This window comes from Bombus huntii, chromosome 9 (assembly GCF_024542735.1).
Source record: "Bombus huntii isolate Logan2020A chromosome 9, iyBomHunt1.1, whole genome shotgun sequence".
NCBI lineage: Eukaryota > Metazoa > Arthropoda > Insecta > Hymenoptera > Apidae > Bombus > Bombus huntii.
This window is the reverse complement of record NC_066246.1, coordinates 1,847,558-1,868,054: the sequence shown is the minus strand read 5'-3', so window position 1 is coordinate 1,868,054 and position 20,497 is coordinate 1,847,558. Positions and strand designations below refer to the sequence as shown.

Genomic DNA, 20,497 nt, shown 5'->3' with positions numbered 1-20,497 from the left:
ACGAAAGATATTCGTAAGTAAAAACGTGGCAATTTGATACGTTGATTTAGGGAAGATCGGACGGCAAAGGAGACAAGGCGGCCGAATAATTCGATCGACAGTAAACGAGTGATCAGAATTAAATTCGAAACGGAAAATTGGAACGGGGCGTACCTTTAAACGGATACGTAGCGCGTTGGAAGAGCCGCGGGCCGGTTCAAGCGTTAATTTTTCGAGTAATGACAACTTGGCCGTTCGCGTTCGTTTCGCGCCGCTCATTAGCGTAATTGACGTAAGCCTCTCGATTAACGAGGGTATTTTGTAATTGCGCGGGCCATGGAAAGATGAACGGACCGGCGATAAATTTTCGGCGAGAGTGGCAGCGAAATAAAGATGTTAAAGCACGACTGTCAGCCTCGTAAATCGTTGACTCGTTTCACTTCACCCCGCGCCGATACTTTTAACCCGCGTGATACGCGCACTCTGTTGCAGCTGGATAACGAAATTTCCGTGGTTTACGATTTCCTAAATTCGAAAATTCTCATTTCCTCGTGCTACCGTGCCAGCCTCGATTCCAGCAACGTAACGTCGACGCGTACTATCGTAGATCCACGTGCTTGACGGACGCGAGAGAAATTCTCGCACAAATTCCAGATATCGTCCCGGTCTATCGCACCCATGTATCCGGAAGATGAAAACGAAAGGAAGACGAGACGATGATTTTTTATACGCGTCGTCGGGCGGAAAGTTTCCCGTCGTATGCGCACACATGTTACGAGATTCCAGCGTTATGTCCTTTCCGGACCATAGTTACGTATACAATGTAGGTCGCGTACAATACAGCGTAGTTTTTGACGTTAACCACGTTACGCGGATTCGGTTCTATTGCTGGTTCCAACGAAACGAAAAAAGAAAAAGCGAAAAAAGAGAGAAGAATGTTTGAAAATCGAACAACTTGACCGCTTTGTACCGAGAATATTACAAAACGATTTTCCCATCGCGCGATATTTGGTTAATCGAAGCGACTTTAATCGATCGTTAACGAGTATTACGCGTTTCAACGAACAAACTTTCTCGCAAGCTTTCGGTGAAAGTGGAAAAATGAATAATCCTGCCCGGCTGGAAAAAAGATCCTCCCCGATGTTTCGTATCGAAGCCCTCGGAGGAGGACGTTGAAAATATATTTTATCGTAGAAACTGAAATATTTTTTGATCATCGTTAAACCCGATCGCGTCATCAAACGTTTCGGTTCGTTTTCCCTGGGCACATTTTCGCCAGAAACGGATTAAGAAGTAACGTATTCCGTTAGGTGCAGTTCCGGTAAAGTCCTTTTCCCCTGACCGCCGATACCCGGTGGCTTTCGTCAAAAGCTTCGCCGGGGCTCAAGCACGCGCGCACCACACTTTCGACTTCGTCGTAAAAGTTAAATTGCCTCGGTTTTCGTGTCATCTGTGAATTTTTCACTTCTCTGTTTCACGCGAGCACCCTAAAGGACGCGCGTGCGCTTCGCCAAACCTTTCGGACGTCGAGTTTTAACGTTGATTCCGGTCCTCTTGAATCCGGCTCGTTCGAAAGGGATCGCCTTAATTGAACATTCGGTGTCTTCTGAGTGGAGGGTGGGTTGGAAGGAAAGGTTTATACGTTAAACGAACCGACGCAGTTCGATGGAAGAGGTTTAACGGGAAGACGGAACGAAAGTTCGATCGGATCCGTCGATGGTGAGCTTTGGAGTCCGGCCTCGATGAAAATCCACGTCCCGCCGTACAGCGAATCGCATGTGCCCATCCGACTCGTGCTCTTCACAGGTATACGTGTACGTACCACATACCTCGGCGATCGATATTCGATCGCGATTTATATATACGCGTTTCGGTCCGGATTCTGGGTCGGCGTTTCTTCCTTTTTTTTTTTTTTTTTGCGTTTACGGTCGATATAATCGCGGTTTGACCGCGTGGTTTTACCTATATCGGTGGTCGATATGAACGCGGTGGACCGGAGTATGAAAAATATTTGGGGAAAAACTGAAGGAACGGTGGTGGTGGATCGGTGGAAAACAGAAGCAATGCGGTGGAAATCGAACGAGAAAAAACGCGGGCTATGGCGGAATTCGAAACGAGAAAGGACGAGAGCGGGTAAGGATATAGAGCGTGCTGTAGCTTTATCCGAATTTGTAGCTCACGGTAAAACCGGGTAAAACGTTAGACTACGATCTGTCGTACGAATCAGCTTGGGTTTATTTATTGATACTGTGTAATTCTTCTCTTCCTTTGTCACCAAAGGAGATTTAACACACGCGCAAATTCTTTCATACTCCGTACGTGAAACGAGACCCAACACGTACCGTGTGTTGTACGTTCCTTTTCTCTTTACCCGAACTTCTAAAAGAAGAAAGAAGAGCAACGAAATGAGAAATCGTTGGCCTTATTCGTAGCTTAAGAATCATTGATTCGAGTTGGAAACAGATTCCCGGGGATGCAATCCCGGGTCTATATAGGAACGCACGACACGGAACGAAGCTGATCAGCTCGCCATATCCAACCGGTAATTAACCCTCGAATGATATTCGTGCTGGAAAGGAAAGTTTAAATTGTCTGCGCGCACGTATGGGACAGTTCCATCGGGGGCTTTTTCATCGTCGTATTTCAGACGTCGACGACGAGAGCTTTTATCTTGGAAACGTATGCAGCAGTTATGCGAATTTCACGCGAGCATAGACGAAACGGAAATGGAAACTCCGTTCGTAGGACGCAGACAAAACGATCCATCGAGGATCAGACGGTAGAGAGGAGAGGATGCGCATACCGTGGCGAGACAAGACGGCGAGATGGTTAACGTTTGAATTTGATGCTCGTATCTAATTCTGTTTAGCGGAGTGATCGAGATACGTGGACGCGGTGCATCGTGTAGGAAAGTTTAAATTATCCTGTCCGCCGAGAGGAAGCATCCGCTTCTCCGGGGAAACGACTACGGTTGGCCGAGTCTGATTAGTTCGCCGGTCCCTGCTTCGTTTTATCCTCTCCTCCATCGGTTTAGTAACTACTGTGCGCGGCTATGGACCAGAATCGAGTAGGTAAGGTGTTGTAAGGTGCCTCTCCTTTTCGGCCAGGATGGCCAGAAATTGCGAAAAGTGGAGGATCACCGTTGGTTCTGTTCTGAATTCCCTTTTCAATATCATTTCCCCTCTGCCTGGCTGCTTGTTTCCCTTTCCCTTCTCCCTTACAACCCTCCTCTAACTCTCTTTGTTACTACCCTTTCTCACTTTCAACTTGTTTTTAGTCTACCTGGTACTCTTCTATCGTCTTCTCCCTATTGGTTGGAATCGTCTGTTTAATCAGAGTTCTCTTGATGAACCGGTTGCGTCGGATGAACCGGAGATCTGTATCAATTTTCGTAATGAGTCCCTTCGAGGCACGAAGCTGCTTTATAGATATTCCGGGTAAATGGCCTGCGGGGACAATGCGTTCAGTTTAATTAATTCGACGCGCGAGACCGTGCACTCTGGCTGTCTTCGCCGCTGTACGACAAACGCGTAATAGCTTGCCTCTTTGTTCGACCGCGGAGCGGTCGTTCATTAATTCCCAACTTGCGACGTGACCGCAACTTTTTCATCCGATTTTTCCCTAACAGATCCATTGCACCGATATTTTTTCCTAATGCAGTTTGGCATCGCACAGGCCATTGGCCTTTCGCAGCGGATCGTAAGTAAGAGCATCGTTCCTCTAAATGGTCGTGGAACAGGACTTTAATCAGTTTTTCTATCGATCATCGAGCAAGATATATGTTTAGAAGATATCGACTAGGTTTCTCTGTGTCGAGGATGACTGGTACATTTGTTTATCTTTAAGTCAGTTCCAAGAATCAGTAGGGTTGGTTAGGGTCAGTCGATGTTCCAAACTGTAACGCTGTATCGAGTGCAAGGCACGACAGATTTAAAAGTCCTCTATGTAATCAAATTCAGGGCTCGAATAAAATTTTGATAGAAATAAGACGCGTACCTTGGTGAAATAGCGCACGGAATACTATAATCTGCGCTAATATTATACAAGGCAGACTATTATAAGGAATTAAAAAGCCAAATCGCCGTTAACGCAGCATCATCGTAGATGCATTCGCGTATCGTGCTTAAAGGACTGCGGTAAAATTGCATTCGCATTAAAACGCGTGCTGTAAAATGTCCGATCGGCTAGCAGCCGCCTGGCCAGCGCCTTTTAACGTCAGCTCGAAAAACCAGCCACGGCGAAATCGAGGGAAAAATAAACGAGACGAAACGGAACGAAATGAAAACGAATTTAACTATCCACGAGCCATTCGGTTGCACAGGCCAATGGCTAGTGGGGCTGGCCTGTAGGGACTCGTCTTTTTTCTACAATCGTCTCTGTAAAAGGGAGATAGAGATTAAAAATTCTGCGTTGCCATGAACCCATTACCTCTTGATACGTATTCGCAATTAACGTTTTACTCTTCGACTTCTCGTATCAGTTTCACCCCATGTTCGGAGGGAAAAGCTTTTGCTCTTCGTTTGACCGTTCGTTCGTAAACAAGAACGGCTGTCGCGCGATAAATCTCGTAGATTCGAAGAAAAAAGCGAGAGTTCGCTATTGGCATTCGAACGTTTCGACGTGTTTTACTTCGGACCGGCTCGCGGTATTTCGTTCCGCGGCTGTCGCCGGCGACTTGGCGCAGATTACAAAATCATATCGACGAGAGGGAGACGCGGGAACGTGGAGCACGATGCCAGCAACACAGAAAGGAGAGAGTGTCGCGCGACGAAAGAATCCGATGAAATACGGTAAGGAGGTCGGGAAGTTGCGAACTCGCTTCTTGGCGAGACGTCGCCGTTTTACGTTGATTCGCGCTCGAGCGGTGAGCATTGTCGGTAGCAGATGCAGAGAAGCGACATTCTGTCGAGTTTCTGCAATTCGATTTGAATCTCGTAATACCGAAGTTTGCAGAGTTCACGGAAGTCGAGATAATTACGGTGCTGTGCTGATTTCATAGACGGCAAGGTGGTCCTCCTTTTACACACCGGCAGGGGAAAGGATATCGTTCAGGCTTGCTAGCCATTATCCACCGATAATGGTCGAATGAGGCCACTTTTCACCTGACTCGCAAACGAGAAATTCATACGTTAAAGTATAATTAACGAACAGAAAAATGTACTATTTCGTACGTAAAGTTAAAACGAGTTAAATCTCTGTCACATTTTCGCATAATCCGCGCCCGACTTTTACAACTCCTTCGTCGCATTTACAGGGCTTTCGTTTATTTCAACGAAATTTTAATCGTTCTCGAATGAACGAGATCAAACGAACTCCTGTCGATTGAATTCCTACCGTAATGGACGAAAAATCATACGGAGAGCGAGTGCACACTGGATACCTATTATACGAATTCCGACCACATAGATTATTTATACGCACTTTAACGAACTATTGGGTTGCCAACCGAGCGATTGAGAATTTTGTCATTACCATCTAATTACAAAATCCGCAATAACTTAGTTGCCAATTCGATACACATAAACTTTTCTCTTCTGCGCGGATTTTTCCTTCTCAAACGAGTCCTCTTACGACAGCCTTTATTACGGCAGCAATTCAAAATCCATATTAACGATTTCTCAGCGCGAAATAGACCGATCAATTTCTGCCTGCCACCGCGTTCGTTGGAAGAGTTCTAATTATCCGAATCGTAATTGGAAAATAAGTCGGTGGTTCTCGTTGGGGCGAATCGAGTAATTAATATTCTTCGGTTCGCACGATATACCGGAAGTATCGTCGATAGTCGGGGCTAATGCAGCCCGCGCTATTTAATACCCCCCGAGGAGGAGAAGTATACAGCCGGTATCGTAAGGGCAAAACTCAATTAACAAAGTGGCTCGTCATCTTCTCCCAGGCCTCGAAACTAAATCCGTTTAATGCACTTATCTTTGTTGCCGCAGCAACAGAAAGCACTTGAAATCCGTTTAATATACTTATCTTTGTTTCTGCAGCTACGGAAAGCGTTTCTGCTTTTAACGTGTATTAACTTACACGCGAAAGCGAAAGCACGGCTATACGAAGCACTGTTTCAGCGTAACCTTATTAGCGCTACGAAATTAAGTGCAGACGTCTTTTCGTATACTTTTCCTCTTTTAAACCTGCACGTTGTTTTTGCACTCGCGTTACATCATCGTTTCTCTTTCCTTGTTCCGGGGATTAATTTACTTCGACGTATCGCAGACTGGCATCGATCAATTCCGAAAATCATTCGCGAGACTCGTTTGGATCAGCCATTCGATGATAATTTCGAGAGAGAAAGATTTTGGGTATAGATCTCGTTGAACGATAGTTGATACAGTATGATAGACGAAAGGCAGTAACGTACGTACAGAGAGAATTTAGATAGAACAATACTGGATGTAATTGCAGCTGTTAAACGATGTAATATGTTTTAATAGTGTATCACGGTAATGGTATATTAAATAGCATAATGCTCTGTAACGATGTGATACGTTTCATGTTCATAAACTAGTCATAATTACTAAAATCCCAAGCGCCGTGCAAGCTCTTTTAATACCTTAATAACGAAACTATTTCGCAACATAGTAGGAACAACAGGTTGCCAAAATGCTTTCGTAAAAATCGTGGAACAAACACGCGTCACGAAGATCAACAACGTACGAAATCATTGATATTCCTTTTGAAATATTATACAACGATAGGGATGAACGTGGATCGCGGTTTGATAATAATTCGAAAAGTTGATTACGAAGAGAGAGAAACGAAAGCGAGAGAGAGAGAGAGAGAGAGAGAGAGAGAGAGAAATCGCGAGAGCGAAAATACAGAGTAAAACGAAAAAGCGAGGAATAATTACGTGTCACGATCGAAACGACGTGACGCTCCGTTCCACGACGGGTGTTAATTTCATGACGAGAGATCTAATTTGTTCTCGTCAATTTACCACGCTCGAGTATTTCTCTGTGTTTACATTAATTCTCGTAAAATGGCATCCGGCCGCTCTGCCGGCAGTTCGTCACACGATTGCGTCGACGTTCTTTCCGTGCTCGTGCTGCGAGCCGAGTACTTACACTCTTACGCGAGGACACATTTGCACTCTTACACGTTACGGAAACGAGAGGAAAGAGGAACCCGCGTCAAGAACGCGTCTATTTCACGCCTACTTTATTTCACACGGCATTGCATCCGGATCCGTTCTACGACACGCGCAACAACCCGTGCTGCCATTTTCAAAGACACGAACGGAAGGAACTCGCGTATCCACTGCTTCTTCATAGATCGCTTTTCTTCTTCTTTGTACGCGAAACGGAACGAAACTCGGAAGATCGTACCGTTCGAGCGGAATTCTTTTGGTCTTCGTGAAACTGTATCACCAAGCGTTCGAAAGTTTGTTCGAAACGTCGAGTGTGTTTAGAGCGTACGCGCGGTATAAGAACGACGACCGTTCCTGCCTCTTATCGATTATTTGAATCGATCAAAAAATATTTCCAAATGATTTAGAAAGATATTTCTTAGTCGCAAAGAGCGGTAAAGGCCGTATAGAAACAAGTTCAAAGTACGTCTTTCTGACTTTTCCGCTGACTCTTGTCGTCTGTCGATTCGAGTCTGACCAAAGTTCCTCGTTGGCAAGAAGACACGTCAAACTGGTATCCGCGAATGGTATTGTATTCGACTTGATCCGTGCCGAACAGAATAAACTTATCTCGATCGAGGTCGGAATAAACTTCAGGAGTTGGTCGATTCGTAAAACTCGATATCTCAGAGTCGACGAGAAGAAAACGTTCTCGCGAAACCAACCGGAATGTCTTCGGTTAAAGTTTGCATAAACGACACGTCGTCCGTCGATTCTCATCGTTACCTTCGGTTCTTCTTACGAATCCAATCAAACACACGCTCTTTCGTTACACCGTTTAATCCCAAGAACGCGAAAAGAGCGTCGTAATCGACCGAGCATTACCCTCGAGAAGCGAAGTAACGCGATCCTTCGAACCGATACCTTTGGCGAGCTAACTTTGCCGGAAAAGCGTTCGTACCAACAGGGGTGGAACACGTCGCGCGATAATTTGTCTCGTTTCCGCTCACGAACGCACCCTTTTCTCACCCTCTTTCATCCTTTCGCGTCGCGTCGCTGCTTTATTTTCTTCTCTTCCATTTTTTTTGTCCTTTTTTTGTCTCTTTTTTATTACCACGACGCCTGCTCGTGTCACGAAATTATTTCACCGCCAGTAGTTACTCTACATTCGGTACAGATATCGCACGCTCCGGTCGGATAGCTGAAACGCGGGCCGGACAAGAATTATCACCGATGACAGCTACGGGGAATTCACCGGCCAAAGGGATAAATTGGTTCGAAAGCCTCGCCTCTCTCCGTCGTACAGTTGCCATCTGGACGGACAGTTAGAGCCCCGCGTTCGCTGCTAATGGCAACAATTTATTATTTTCAACTTTCCAACAGGACGGTTCGCCTTTCGTTCGGCCCGTATTCCCTTTTCTTTCTTTCCATCGGTGAACCTGTTATGGGCGATCAATCGCGCCGCCCGGATTCGTACAGGGCTTCGGCCGAGAATAGGCATACGGTCGAGGGTTGTAATGAAATCGGACCAGCCGATTGGACCGGAGGATATCGACTGACTTTTTTCCTTTGCCTACGCGCTTTGCCTGGTCGCTCAGAGGGTGATGATCGGTCGTACAATCGTTAGTTAGACGTTATCTAAGGACGTTTCGTCGTTCGCGTAGGGTGTCCTTCCGTGCTAATAACATTCGGTGACAAATGATCCTGTTACGGTACTATTAAGGCGAAAGATTTTCCCCTTTCCAGGTAAACATCTTAGGAATGGAGTATACGGAATAGAAATCCCAGAACGATAATTCAGTCGATGAGATATCGTTGAAAATCGTGAGCATTTCGTTCGTAATACGATCAACCTTTTCTCTTTTATTCCGAGAGAAATGTATCGCGATACGGGTTATTAGATCGGAGATGCAAGATTTGCCGCGCAAAATAGTAAGCAATTCCAGTTGACGCGAATTCGGTTTCGTTTCCTGACGGCGTAATAACACGGTATTGCTTCCTTTTCGCCTATATCGTTGTATATACATATACCGCGGCGGACCAAAATAATCCCCCGCGCGCCATTCAGAATTTCCATTATTATCTTGATTATGCAAACAGATTCTAATTGTCGCTTGTAGCAGCCGGCCTGGCCGCCGGTTACACGGCCGTACCCGTGTACGAGTGGCGTCGAATTACCAAAACGTCCAACTTTAAGCACCCCTGCCATTCGCCCTGTGTGTGCATCTATGTGTGGCCAACGTAATAACAGAGCGCATGAAGTTGCCGGTCTCTACGTATATATACGTACGTCGTGTACATAGTACGCGCTCGTGGAAGGAATTACTGCGCTGCGTGTTGCAATTCCAAATGGCTGGAATAACGTAAGGGTCGTCTTGAATACGGGCACAGAACCGAATGTCGGGCTAATTGGCTGCGGTGGTAAATTGGGCCAACGCTTTTGCGCGACCTCGCGACACCCTCTTTCCCTCTCGCCGACTCTCCATTCTTCGATTAGCGAGGTAGCGACAGCTACCTGCAGAAAACGCGTGAATCGTTCGATCGCTCGAATAAAGTACCCTATCTCTTAGTGCATTGTTCCAGATAAAAGATCGGTCGAAAGGACGATCGTCGCGACACGATCGATTCAGGAGAGAATTTCGAACGAGACACGATCGCGAAGAGAACGATCGCGAAATGAATTTTTTCATTTTAAGATCGCAGATCGAACGATGGTATCGTTTAAATTTCTCTCGCCGATTCGAGAGGCCATCCAAGTGCGAATGGATTTAGGATCGTGTAAAATGAGAGACTGCAGATGATTGCTGACTGTTGCGGTTTACCGATATCTGTGTGTTTCCGTTGTACGAGTTGATGCGTGCGTTGTGTATGTTGTACCATCTAACTCTCTGCTCTATGCTGCAGACTACGCGCGTTCCCGTTGTAACTCTCTGTTCTCCCTACTACTTTGCACGGTTGTTGACACCGTGACTGCGATAGTACAACGATTTGGTAGACTCTGTTTGAAAACTTTATGCAAATTGTACGCATCGAACGTTTCACGAACGACACTTTGATTTGAAAAAGTCCTACTAACGTATAACGAGAATATAATTTACTGAAATATCTTAAACAACGTTTTGTCCTTCGATTATGGAAGATCATTCGCCGTAGCGCGTATACGATATTTAACTCGAGCAAACGAAGTCGAAAAATCATATTTAACTCGGCGTGTAATTTCCAGGGCGATGGATTTCCAGCGGCCGATATGGCGTCGGCCAATTTCAATTTCACTCTCGTTATCGATCAGTCGGTGGTCCGAAGTGAGAGTACGTACGGTACAGCTGTACATCACGCGGAATTAAAAGTTCTCGACTCGCAGCTGGAATTTGTAACAACTCCGGACGAACTCGTGCCACGTTTTCTCGCGTGGTAATTCGTATTCCTGCCAGCGTACGATTCGTAGTATCAATTTTGGGGAAAGAAGAACTATCGCGAGTTATCGCTATCGTGTATTCGATGATAATACGTTCGATGATAAACACGCGCGTCGTATTTTGTCGTTTTCCTGCGTTCCAATTAACCGTAAAGCTATCAAAACAGCTGAAACGATCAATTTTTACCGTCTCATAAAAATCCCATAAACTAGCAACGCTGATTTTTGGAAACTTGCACGATTTTTCTAAAATACGTCCATGGGAACTTACATCTTTCTCATAGTCTTCTTATTTCCATTTCCTTCGTGCACACTGTACACTTTGGTCGGTCGTACTAATCGTAGGGTGGTTGAAAAGGCGACATTAAACAGAGAACCATACCCAGACTTAATTTCGTAGGCTGCGTCTGTTTGAGTAGCGCGTTCGTTGGTTGCCTGAATTCTTAAACGTCGAGGGTTTATCCAGAATTCGATGATTACGATTTAGAGGCTCCGTGTGGCATACAAATAGGTATACGTGACTGGATATAGGTATACGTGACATTCGAAGAATCATTAATTCCAACGTAATCTCTTAAGCCTGTGCAAACTAAAAGGATCAATGGTGCAGCAGATTAATTAACTCGATAATTCTAAAACCGAAGAGTACGAAACGACGCGTATAAAATTGCAAAAGCCTACACGCCCTAACACTTTCACGGATCAGTACGCTTTACGGTAAGCTGCTTTTCGATTTCGTCGAAACCATATATGTTGCGAAGCGTGAAACGAAAACGTCTGCTCGTCTTCTTTTAATTCCGCGTGATACTCGAACGTGTCACGAGCCTAGCCCTGGCAAAGAGAAGAGGGCGTAGGAGTAAGCGTGGAAGGCAAAGGGACTGGCAAAGGACGGCGGAACGGTAAGTAGGAGGAGAGGAGGAACAGAGGGTGAGAGAAAAACGACAGAGACGGACGACTTTGGCATTTATCCCTTATCCCGCGGCTAAAATTGAACGCGAACGAAATTTCTGTCGCGGGATGAGGTTCGCGACACCTCGAGGGGAAAAAAAGGGCAAAGAGAGGACTGGAGAAAAGGACGAGAGAAAAGAAGGTAATTGGTCTGGATAGGGGGAGAGTTTCGGAGGACTCTCATTGCCGGTTTTCAAGCAATTCTAGACAAAAGCTTTTGGCCAACCTCGAGCCCGCGTGCCTCCGTAATCCTCCGGTTCTTAGTGTGTTCTTTCGGTTAGCCCGCAGCGTCCGCGTATTCGAAAGAAGTTTTCAGCCTGTTCTCGACAAAGGGCGAAAGAGTTCCGTTTCTTCGAGGAAAACAAGCGACCCGCTGGTACCTTGAATCTTGCGACCGTTTATTATCAATATTTCGACTCTGAGAAAAGGACAATTTTTCGCCTGGATATCTAAGGGAGGCAGAGTCTTTTAATTCTCACGAATACATGGACGACGAAGACGTTCGTAACCCGATAACGTTGTATTTAAAGGCAAACTGCTCAAATTCTTTTTTTTCTCATGTTTCGGGAATTATCGACGGCGAGTGCGTTAATTTGTCGGGTGGAAATCGTGAAACTTGTTGGTCGACCATATACGTAGATCCGTTTGAAAATTCCAAGAGTTATCGATAATCGCTGATCTTTTTCGTCACGCGAGCTCGATGTCGTAGTGGCATACAGGAAACGGTTGACGCATGTGGGTTACGCGGTCGAGGATTTTTCGATAAACATTTCGAGGGCGCTTCGAGGCTTCGAAGAAGAGGACAGTATCGACTAACGATCGGCTATCGCGGAATTACGAACACTCGTACGGTAGGCCGATCAAAAAGATACGATTGATGCGGTGTTGGATGAAATAACTTGTACGTTTTAACCGGATATCCTTCGTTATTTATTATCGCGAGGAAAATATCTTAAGATAGGACGATACCTATCGTTATTCTTCCGCTACAGTTAACACTACGATTATCGATGACCAAAGTTTATAAATCTATAAAAATCCTTTGAAAAATTATCCTTCGTCTTCTTACAAGCTCGATGTATTGCTTTAATATTACACCGAGAAGATGATAGAAATAACGTGACACCACCGAGACAGCGAGGGCAATTATTTTAATAAGTTGATAAATCTGCACGTTTTTTTTTTTTTTTTTTTTGGAATATAAACTAGCCTAACTCTACTCGGTATGAATAGAAAGCTATAAGTTGGAACGAGCAATTAATTTCGTTCCGGTGATTTCATCGTTTAGAGAATTCAATTCATCAGACGAGAAACGTTCGACGGAACTATCAAATTCTCGCGAGTGCTCGTGAAACCTGGTCATTCAGGCATTCAGCGAAAGCTCTCGTAAATTAGAAAAATTAACCGCGGCTCGTTAGATTTCATTGGCGCAGCAGGGCTCTTATTGCACTCGAGCTGGCTCAAAGCTTTCGATCGTTCTCGTTCAGCTCGATGCCTGGTCAACCTGGTTTCGAATTAACGTTTTCATTTGTTTCGCCGCTTTCGTCGGTCGATACTACGTCAATATCGATACGTGTTGCTTGTCGAGGAAATTCACGCAGCCTGCCATCACGCCGATAATTCCACGTTCGATGATACGTCGTTCCATATTCCCTTTGTCGTCGACGAAAGGATTTCGTTGTCATCAACTCGGTGGCGGTTGAAGCTATCCCGGGATCAATGATCGATGATTTATTCGATTTAGCTGCCTCGTAAACGTACTACGATCCCCTTCGAATAGTTACGTAATCGTCGTTGTCCACGCGATCCAATTAAGGCTACGGTTGATCATGAAACGTGATACGATTCATAATTGTGTGGGTACACAGTCGTGTCTCTCGTGAGAAGTCGGTTGACCGTTGTGCTTCAAGTTGCAAATTCAGATGAAACTCGGCCAGAGCGAGCTGTAAATTCGTAAAGAGGTCTGTAGCCGGTTCGCGATGGATCTGCAGCTGTGAACAACCGTGGAATCTGGGTGAAGTTTGATAACGCGCCTGAAGGGAACGAAGCGTTCTAGATGAAGTCAAAGTTGAACCGGCAACCGGAGGGAAAACGCGTCGCGTGCATCGTTTGCCAAGAATTGTACGAGAGAACTCTTGAATTTTATCGGAAAGCCGATTCATCGTATAGTACGTACACTATGTTGTTCCGTTTCGTTTAACAAAAAAAGTTGAAAATAGTTTAAGCCGTTTCGGAATAATAACACGGGTAGTAATTGAAACGCTATTCGCTACTATTCGTTTGGTAGCTTTCTAAAACCTTCACCTCCGCTTCCACTTGACATCGTCCTACTTCGTCCAGAATAGTTTTAACGAGAGTTGTTTTGGTATTACTTCAGTAATTACGCGGAAATTGTACCAAACCACCGGCCACAACAGCCGCGTTAAAAAGCGGTCGGCGTGTTTGTTCGAAAGTTTTTCCCCTCTATAATTAATCGTTCGCGGTATTATTAATTAGAAAGTTCAGCACTGTGTTATTTACGCTTTGTACTATTCGTTTTCTGTTCTTCACCGTTGCTATAATCTTTTTTTCCTTTTCTCTCTTTCTCTCTCTCTCTCTCTCTCTCTCTCTCTCTCTCTCTCTCTCCTCGTCCCTCTGTTCAACGTTAGCTTCCAAAGTGCGAATTTCGGTAAGATCCCAATAAATAATGGCGACATGCGATTAATACTCCGTATTATACGATACGATAATTCTAATTATTTATTAACGAGATTGTCGCAAATTACTCCGCGCAGGGGCAGTCGTCAAATAAGCGACGTGACAATTACAAAAGCTTTCGCATTATTCTCTCGAAGATTATTACGCTGTCATTGTATAATTTCATAATAATTACATTATAATATTCAAACACAGGCTGATGAACGTCACAAATGATCGGGTAGGTATTAAAATTGAAGCCGTACAGGGGAAACATTGTTAGAATTTCCCTCGTATCAGATGGACTGTCGTTTATTAATCCTTTCGATTTTGCTCGATTGAATTGTAATTATCGCATTTGCATTTACTCGCGAACGTTACAGTGGCTGAAATCGATCGATTTCCATTTTTATCAAAAATCGAAATTTAAATCGATCGTACCAGGCTATTTCGTTTTTTCTTTTTCTTTAACACGAATAATTAAAAACTTAGAAACGTAGAACGTATACGTTGCCATTCGCTCTAGATTGACTCGAAGTTGTCAACCGCAAACCCGCCGGAACAGGTGATGTAGTACCGCGTGTGATTCATTATTCTTCGCGTGGTTCGATAAACCCGGCCGCTGGTCCCTTGGGAGGAAACGAGAGTAAAAGGGGAAAAGCAAGGTCAGGGTGTTGAAAAGCATTTTTTCCCCTTTCGTGTCTTTTTACAGGAGCGATAAATCTTGACAGGCATCCGGTTATGCCGTGGATTTACCAAGGGGAAAATAAAAAGAAAGAAAAAGAAAAAGGAAAAAGATCCACGACGTTTAACCGGAAGTGTGTTTCCCCGGCTGGGCGGCCATGCGTTTCTGTCACAAGTTGTACCCGTTGCTTGGGTTCGTAGTACGTTCCGGCATATGCGCGAATGAAGCTCGCTGTGGGTGCAATTTCATAAGCTCGAGTTAAATTAATCAGGCTGTTTCAGAAAGTTCGCAACAACGTCATATTCTAAACGATAGCGGCGGATTAATAGGAGACGTGTTGCCGTCCTCTCGTTGAAAATTTGTCAATCGTGGATACACGTAAACTAGCGCACGCGTGCTTTCGCTTGCCCGTACCAAGTGCACACGGTGCTGCGTATCGTGTTACGAAAATTACGAATACACGGGCGGCTGTTTTGCCCTGTAAGACGACACCATGCTCGCGTTGCAGCAACCGGAAACCAAATTGAATTGATAGCTGCGCGATTTGCTTCTAGTCCAGTTAAACAAGTTTCCCTCTTCTGGTCAACTAATTTTCACGTCTTTCCAACACTTCCAATCGTATATGTTCGTTCTCGATTGACACCGAAATTTAACCTCACTGTTTAACTATTCTTTGAATTCCACGGAATTACAGAGTTACGAACAAAGTACATCGAGCTCAATTAATTATCGGTCATACGATATTAAAGGTTAGCTCGCTCCTCTTACCGTTACTGTCACTTGTTATCAAAGGGATTCTCATCAACACAGACAATTCTTGAATCATCAAACTACCTTCTGACCTGACCTAACATCATTTCTTAATTCATCTATAACTACACTAGTATTTAGATTTTGAAACAAACGTATCTTCTTTCCGTTTTCCTTTGTCTTTTTTCTCCTTCTTCCCATTACAGCGTTACAAGATGAATAATATCAGCCAGGAAATTGTTACTCTAGGATGGTCAGCGAAGCATTAAGAGTCTCATCTGACAAGCAGTAGAATTGGACTTGATGTTTTGTACCTTTGTCTGGACTTCTGTCTTACCAGATAAGTAAGATAGATTCGTCCTAGCGCGGCAAGTAGAATAGCGTCGTATCTGGTCAGACACGACCAGCAGGTTGTTTCGTCGAATAAAATGGAACTATCGAGCGGACAAGCGGCGCGGGTAATAGGTGGTTTGTCAAGTCGAAAGAGACGATATTTGCTCGGACAAGCATCGAAGTACATATCGTATAAAAGGGTAAATTAGTATAATTCGTTACGTACGATGTAGCTCGGTATATAGATACTAACGTAATAAGATGTCTTATTGCCGCATTGCGATTAACGTAGATAAATAACGTTCCATTTGTACCTTCTCTGATCGTGTCGTCTAAGATATCGCCAAAAAAAGTGGATGACAAAAGTTGTAATTAGAAGTTACCGTATTAAGAGTTGGAAATAAGATAATTTAGTTTCGTTTTCGTTCGATCTGTGAACTGTAAAATTGCGAGGAACTTTCCACGATCTGTTTTCGCCTTTCGTTTCTGCGTTTCCGCAGCCAGTCAAGTGTCTTGTAAACTAAAAGCCGTGAAATGGTTGGCTGCAACAGAAGAGCGAAACAGGGGACAGAATATAGAGAAAGCGACACTTGCTTTTTCGATATCTCTACGGCCTTAATTGGTGAAAGCGCGAACAATCGCTAATTGCGACTTCGTCGCATATCTCCGAGTGATTCAGAGCAAAAAGAAAAAGCGTAGTGTAAAGTGTTGGTTGCCGTTTTACAGCGAGCAAACAACGCTGCAAGTGTCGAGACGAGGGTTACACCGCGTGGAAACGCTTCTGTGATAAAGGTTTCGCGGTTCAATGACGTTCAAAGGGCAAATATGTTGCCGAAAATGAAATACCACCGTTTCCATCTCTTTCGAGTGCTGCCACGTTAGTATTTTTCCTCTTCGCTCGACTATCCGTGGCCAAAGGTAGGATCAAATATTTGATATCCAACGTTGCACCGATGCTTTGTGTTACAAAGGGGACACGACTGGTGGTGTTGTCTCTAACCAGCAATTATATGCGCGATTCCTAGTCGCATAGGAAGACGGAACCGCTTCTACACAGTAATTAAAACGAATAATCATCGTGAAATATAGCGAGTATCCACGATCATACAGTATTCGCGTCTGTGTTTTTGCTCGCAATTAGTCGTAGGAAAAAACAACGGGACACTAGCAACAGAAGTGGATGACCGCTTTGTTTTCGAGAGAGTTCGAAAACCACGAAATCACATTCCAATCTCTGCTGTCCTTTTGCTTCTGCCCTTGGTTTCCCTTTTTTTCAATTTCCAGCTCTGTCTTCCTTCCTTTTATTTTTCATTCTTTTTCTTTTTCTTCGTTTACCTTCTATGTTACAAACACCACGATATTCTCACTCCTCCTTGTCATTTACCTCTCATGCTCTCTCTCTCTCTCTCTCTTTCTCCCTCTCGTCCTTTATCTGTCATTTTACTCGTCCGTTTGTCCCGCTCTTTCGCGCTATCTCTGTTCAGCGAAGGCAGGCAAATGGGGATCTCTCAGACTGCGGCGCTGTTCTTCCCCTGTTTCTCCTGTTCCTCCTTGCACTAACCTCCGCGAACTAAAGTACTAGAAACTACAAGTTATAATTACGTCACAAGATAACTCCTACGGTCGATATGCTCGTGTAAGTAGCCACGTGCAGGAGAGCAGAAGTGCTGTGGCAACGAGAGGGTAGTTGTAAGTCGTTCCGAGGGTAGTACTATTAAAGTTGGATGTTATTGGCGGCAGATAACACTCGTACTGGGCGCAATTATTCGCCGGTGTCGTGAATTCAATATTTCTATGTATGTTCGGCGAACTGTGTCGCGTTGATAAATGTTGAAATATGCAAATATTTTCTTTTCGAGAGACGCGACAAACGTGTTATCGCGTAATATCTTCGGCAACTTTCAAGTAAAAACTTGTTTTCGCCTGATATACAGTTGCGAATGGTCGAACGATTTCAACCAAATGCATCGTCTCGTTAAAAATAATTTTTAGATATGCAGTCCGATAACGATCGTAGATACGAATCAGAGGAGTGGCTTTCACCGTGGAAATATTCGTCGGAAGGGGCGCGTAAGTAGTTACGGTCTACTGGAATCAATCCTGACCTATTGTGCGCGCACAAAGAGATCTATGTCGATGGATTAAGCGATTAACCACGGCTTAAGCGTTTTCGGAGGAGCTGAATCTTACTCACCGTTCTAAAATTATTTTTACGCCGTTCCTTCTACTTGGCACGATCCAGCGTTTTGATTTACGACCGGATCTTGAGAAAAATACGAGAATCAAATCTTCTCCGATACCTCGCGCTATATCTTAGAATAAAATTTCGATCCCTCGGCAAAGCATTCTTTTATTTTTTATTTTATTACGTATAAAACTACGTCTTCTATATCGACGTTAATCGTAAGATACTCGCATCAACATATTCGCTGTATCTTATTCGTCGATATTAAAAGAAGCGAAGGCAATCAGGCAGTCGAATTTACTTCGACAGAGAACCGAACACACCTAACCCATTGGCGTCCATTACACGTCGAAACTAGACGACGACTATACACTATATATATATATATCATTCCATCCCTCGGAACAACCTGAAACTACCTCCCCAAACGCACTTCGAGTCGCTCTAACTGCTAACGACGATCGTACACGTCCATACGTAACTATCGGTCATCGACTTCTGGCTGTCACGAGGGCACGTAACCGGAAGATTTCTTAAGCACGCAGTTCGTTGTGGCGTCGTATTTCCATGCGAAACGAAGTCGTCACACGATCGACGGTGGTTTGCCCTCGTGACGAACGAGCTGTACACCAAACAGGCGAAATACGTGGAAGAAATACGTGGCGGAATGCTCAACGACGGAAACGCAAGCGGCGCCACGCTACCCATCGCCCACCGCTGACTTCCTCTCGCGTTATAAAGTTCGCGTAGCACTCCGAGAATAAGGGGGCGGCGCGAGTGGTTCGCAGAAAACGGAAAAACGATCGTCGACGCCGCTGAAAAATTTCTCTTTGCGTCGCGTCGATGGACGATGCCTTTCCGATCGATTCGACCGACACTACGGGCGTTTTCAGCCACGTGTCGCTCCGCAGACTGTGCGTGAAAAGGGGCAAGCAGGAGCATCCGTACGAACACGTTCGAATATCTTGGAGCGTACGGTTTAGAGGTTGAACGTTCGGGAATGCGGTAAGAGGAATGCGATGGGGGTCGACTGTCGCGTGACACGACTCGTATTCTAATCGTCAGCCGTGAGGGCAAGGACGTATGCCGCGTAGGGGAAAAAGAAATACCTGTTACTTTGGCTGGGGTCGATCGGTACTCGAATTAATGACCGGCGATATATCATCGGTTTTTTTTTTAAATTATCGGAGCCCGTTCGAGGGATAACGATCTTTGCCGGAGGTACAAATGGGCGACGGTCGTTGTTTCTTAAGGCGAGCTATAAATCTGCCTGGAGAACTCGCCAACCACTTCGGTTTGATCGTTATACCTCGAGGCAACCGCTCGAAGAATCTTCGTAAAGGAAGTGGAAACGTCGATACGGAATGAGAAATCCAAAAAGCTGCGAATAATCAGGATTTACGCGAATTTCCTCCATGTTCGAGTCTTTTTATTTGTGTCGCCAACGAAGATGTCTCGTTCGTTTCCCTCCTGTTTTTCCATCCTCGACGAACGTATTGCTTTGAATATATTCGTCATGGTATTTGCGCTATTGCGAGTTCGACGCGTCCTATACCATCAGAGGGTTGAACGAACGCGCTAGCCAGCACAGTTCATCTGGATTACATTTGACACTGCTTTGCACGATGCTATTTTTACCGATTATGAAAGCAGCGCAACACGTTTCTTCTTTTATCTATCGCTTCCCGTACCATTTTTATTCGGGTTCTTGGCGTTCGTGCTCGCGTTACCCGGTCCATTTTCTCCATTTCGCAATTTTTAACGTTCTCCGAGGAAACAGTGTCGGCTCTCGCGCTCCTATCATCCACCATCGACGAGCTTGCCGTTTATCTTTCTTTGCAACCGATGAGCAGACTCGGTTTCGTGTTAGCTAGAAATTTCGTGGATTAAAAATATCTCGTACAGCGTTCGAAGTTCGCCCGGGAAAATGTTCAGTCCATCAAAGGATCGAGTTAATAAACTGTATTTTCGTGAACGTTCGCGAAAGACAAGCGCGAAAACGTTTGCAAACAAGCGAATCCGTGTTTCAGCGCCGCGTTTCAACATCGCGCATCGATTCGCGTGTTTATTCTATTACCTACGGTTTACTCCGCTGTTCTTCTTTTGTATAAAACGGATATTTCGTGCGCCGCATCGAGGAATATCGTTACGAACGAAACTCGGTATGCAAACTTGAATTTATAATGTACAGTCAATGCTCGCTAGCTATTCGCTTTTTTCCATCTTTCCCTTTTCTTTTCTCCGTCTCTCACGCTACTACTCTCTTCGTTTTTCTTTGTCGACGTTTCGTATGGGTTTTTCGCGAAACCAACAAATTCGCGTGCATCTAAATTTCAGATGCTCGTACGCCGCTTCGGAAAATTTCCTCGTTGAATTCGTACGCCGTTGAAGGAAGCTCGGCTCGGTTGAATCGAAAATATTTCCGAAACGGAAGTCCAATTTCTACGCGTATTAGTC

The 20,497-nt window shown here is 44.7% G+C and overlaps 2 protein-coding genes across 3 annotated transcripts in view; one reads left to right on the top strand and one right to left on the bottom strand.

The window, feature by feature from the left end:
* The window catches only part of LOC126869170 (B-cell receptor CD22), a 310,789-nt gene that overhangs the window by 76,934 nt on the left and 213,358 nt on the right, over positions 1 to 20,497 (top strand). The window lies entirely within an intron of this gene.
* LOC126869178 (28S ribosomal protein S17, mitochondrial) overlaps positions 1 to 20,497 on the bottom strand; it is a 196,290-nt gene that overhangs the window by 88,049 nt on the left and 87,744 nt on the right. The window lies entirely within an intron of this gene.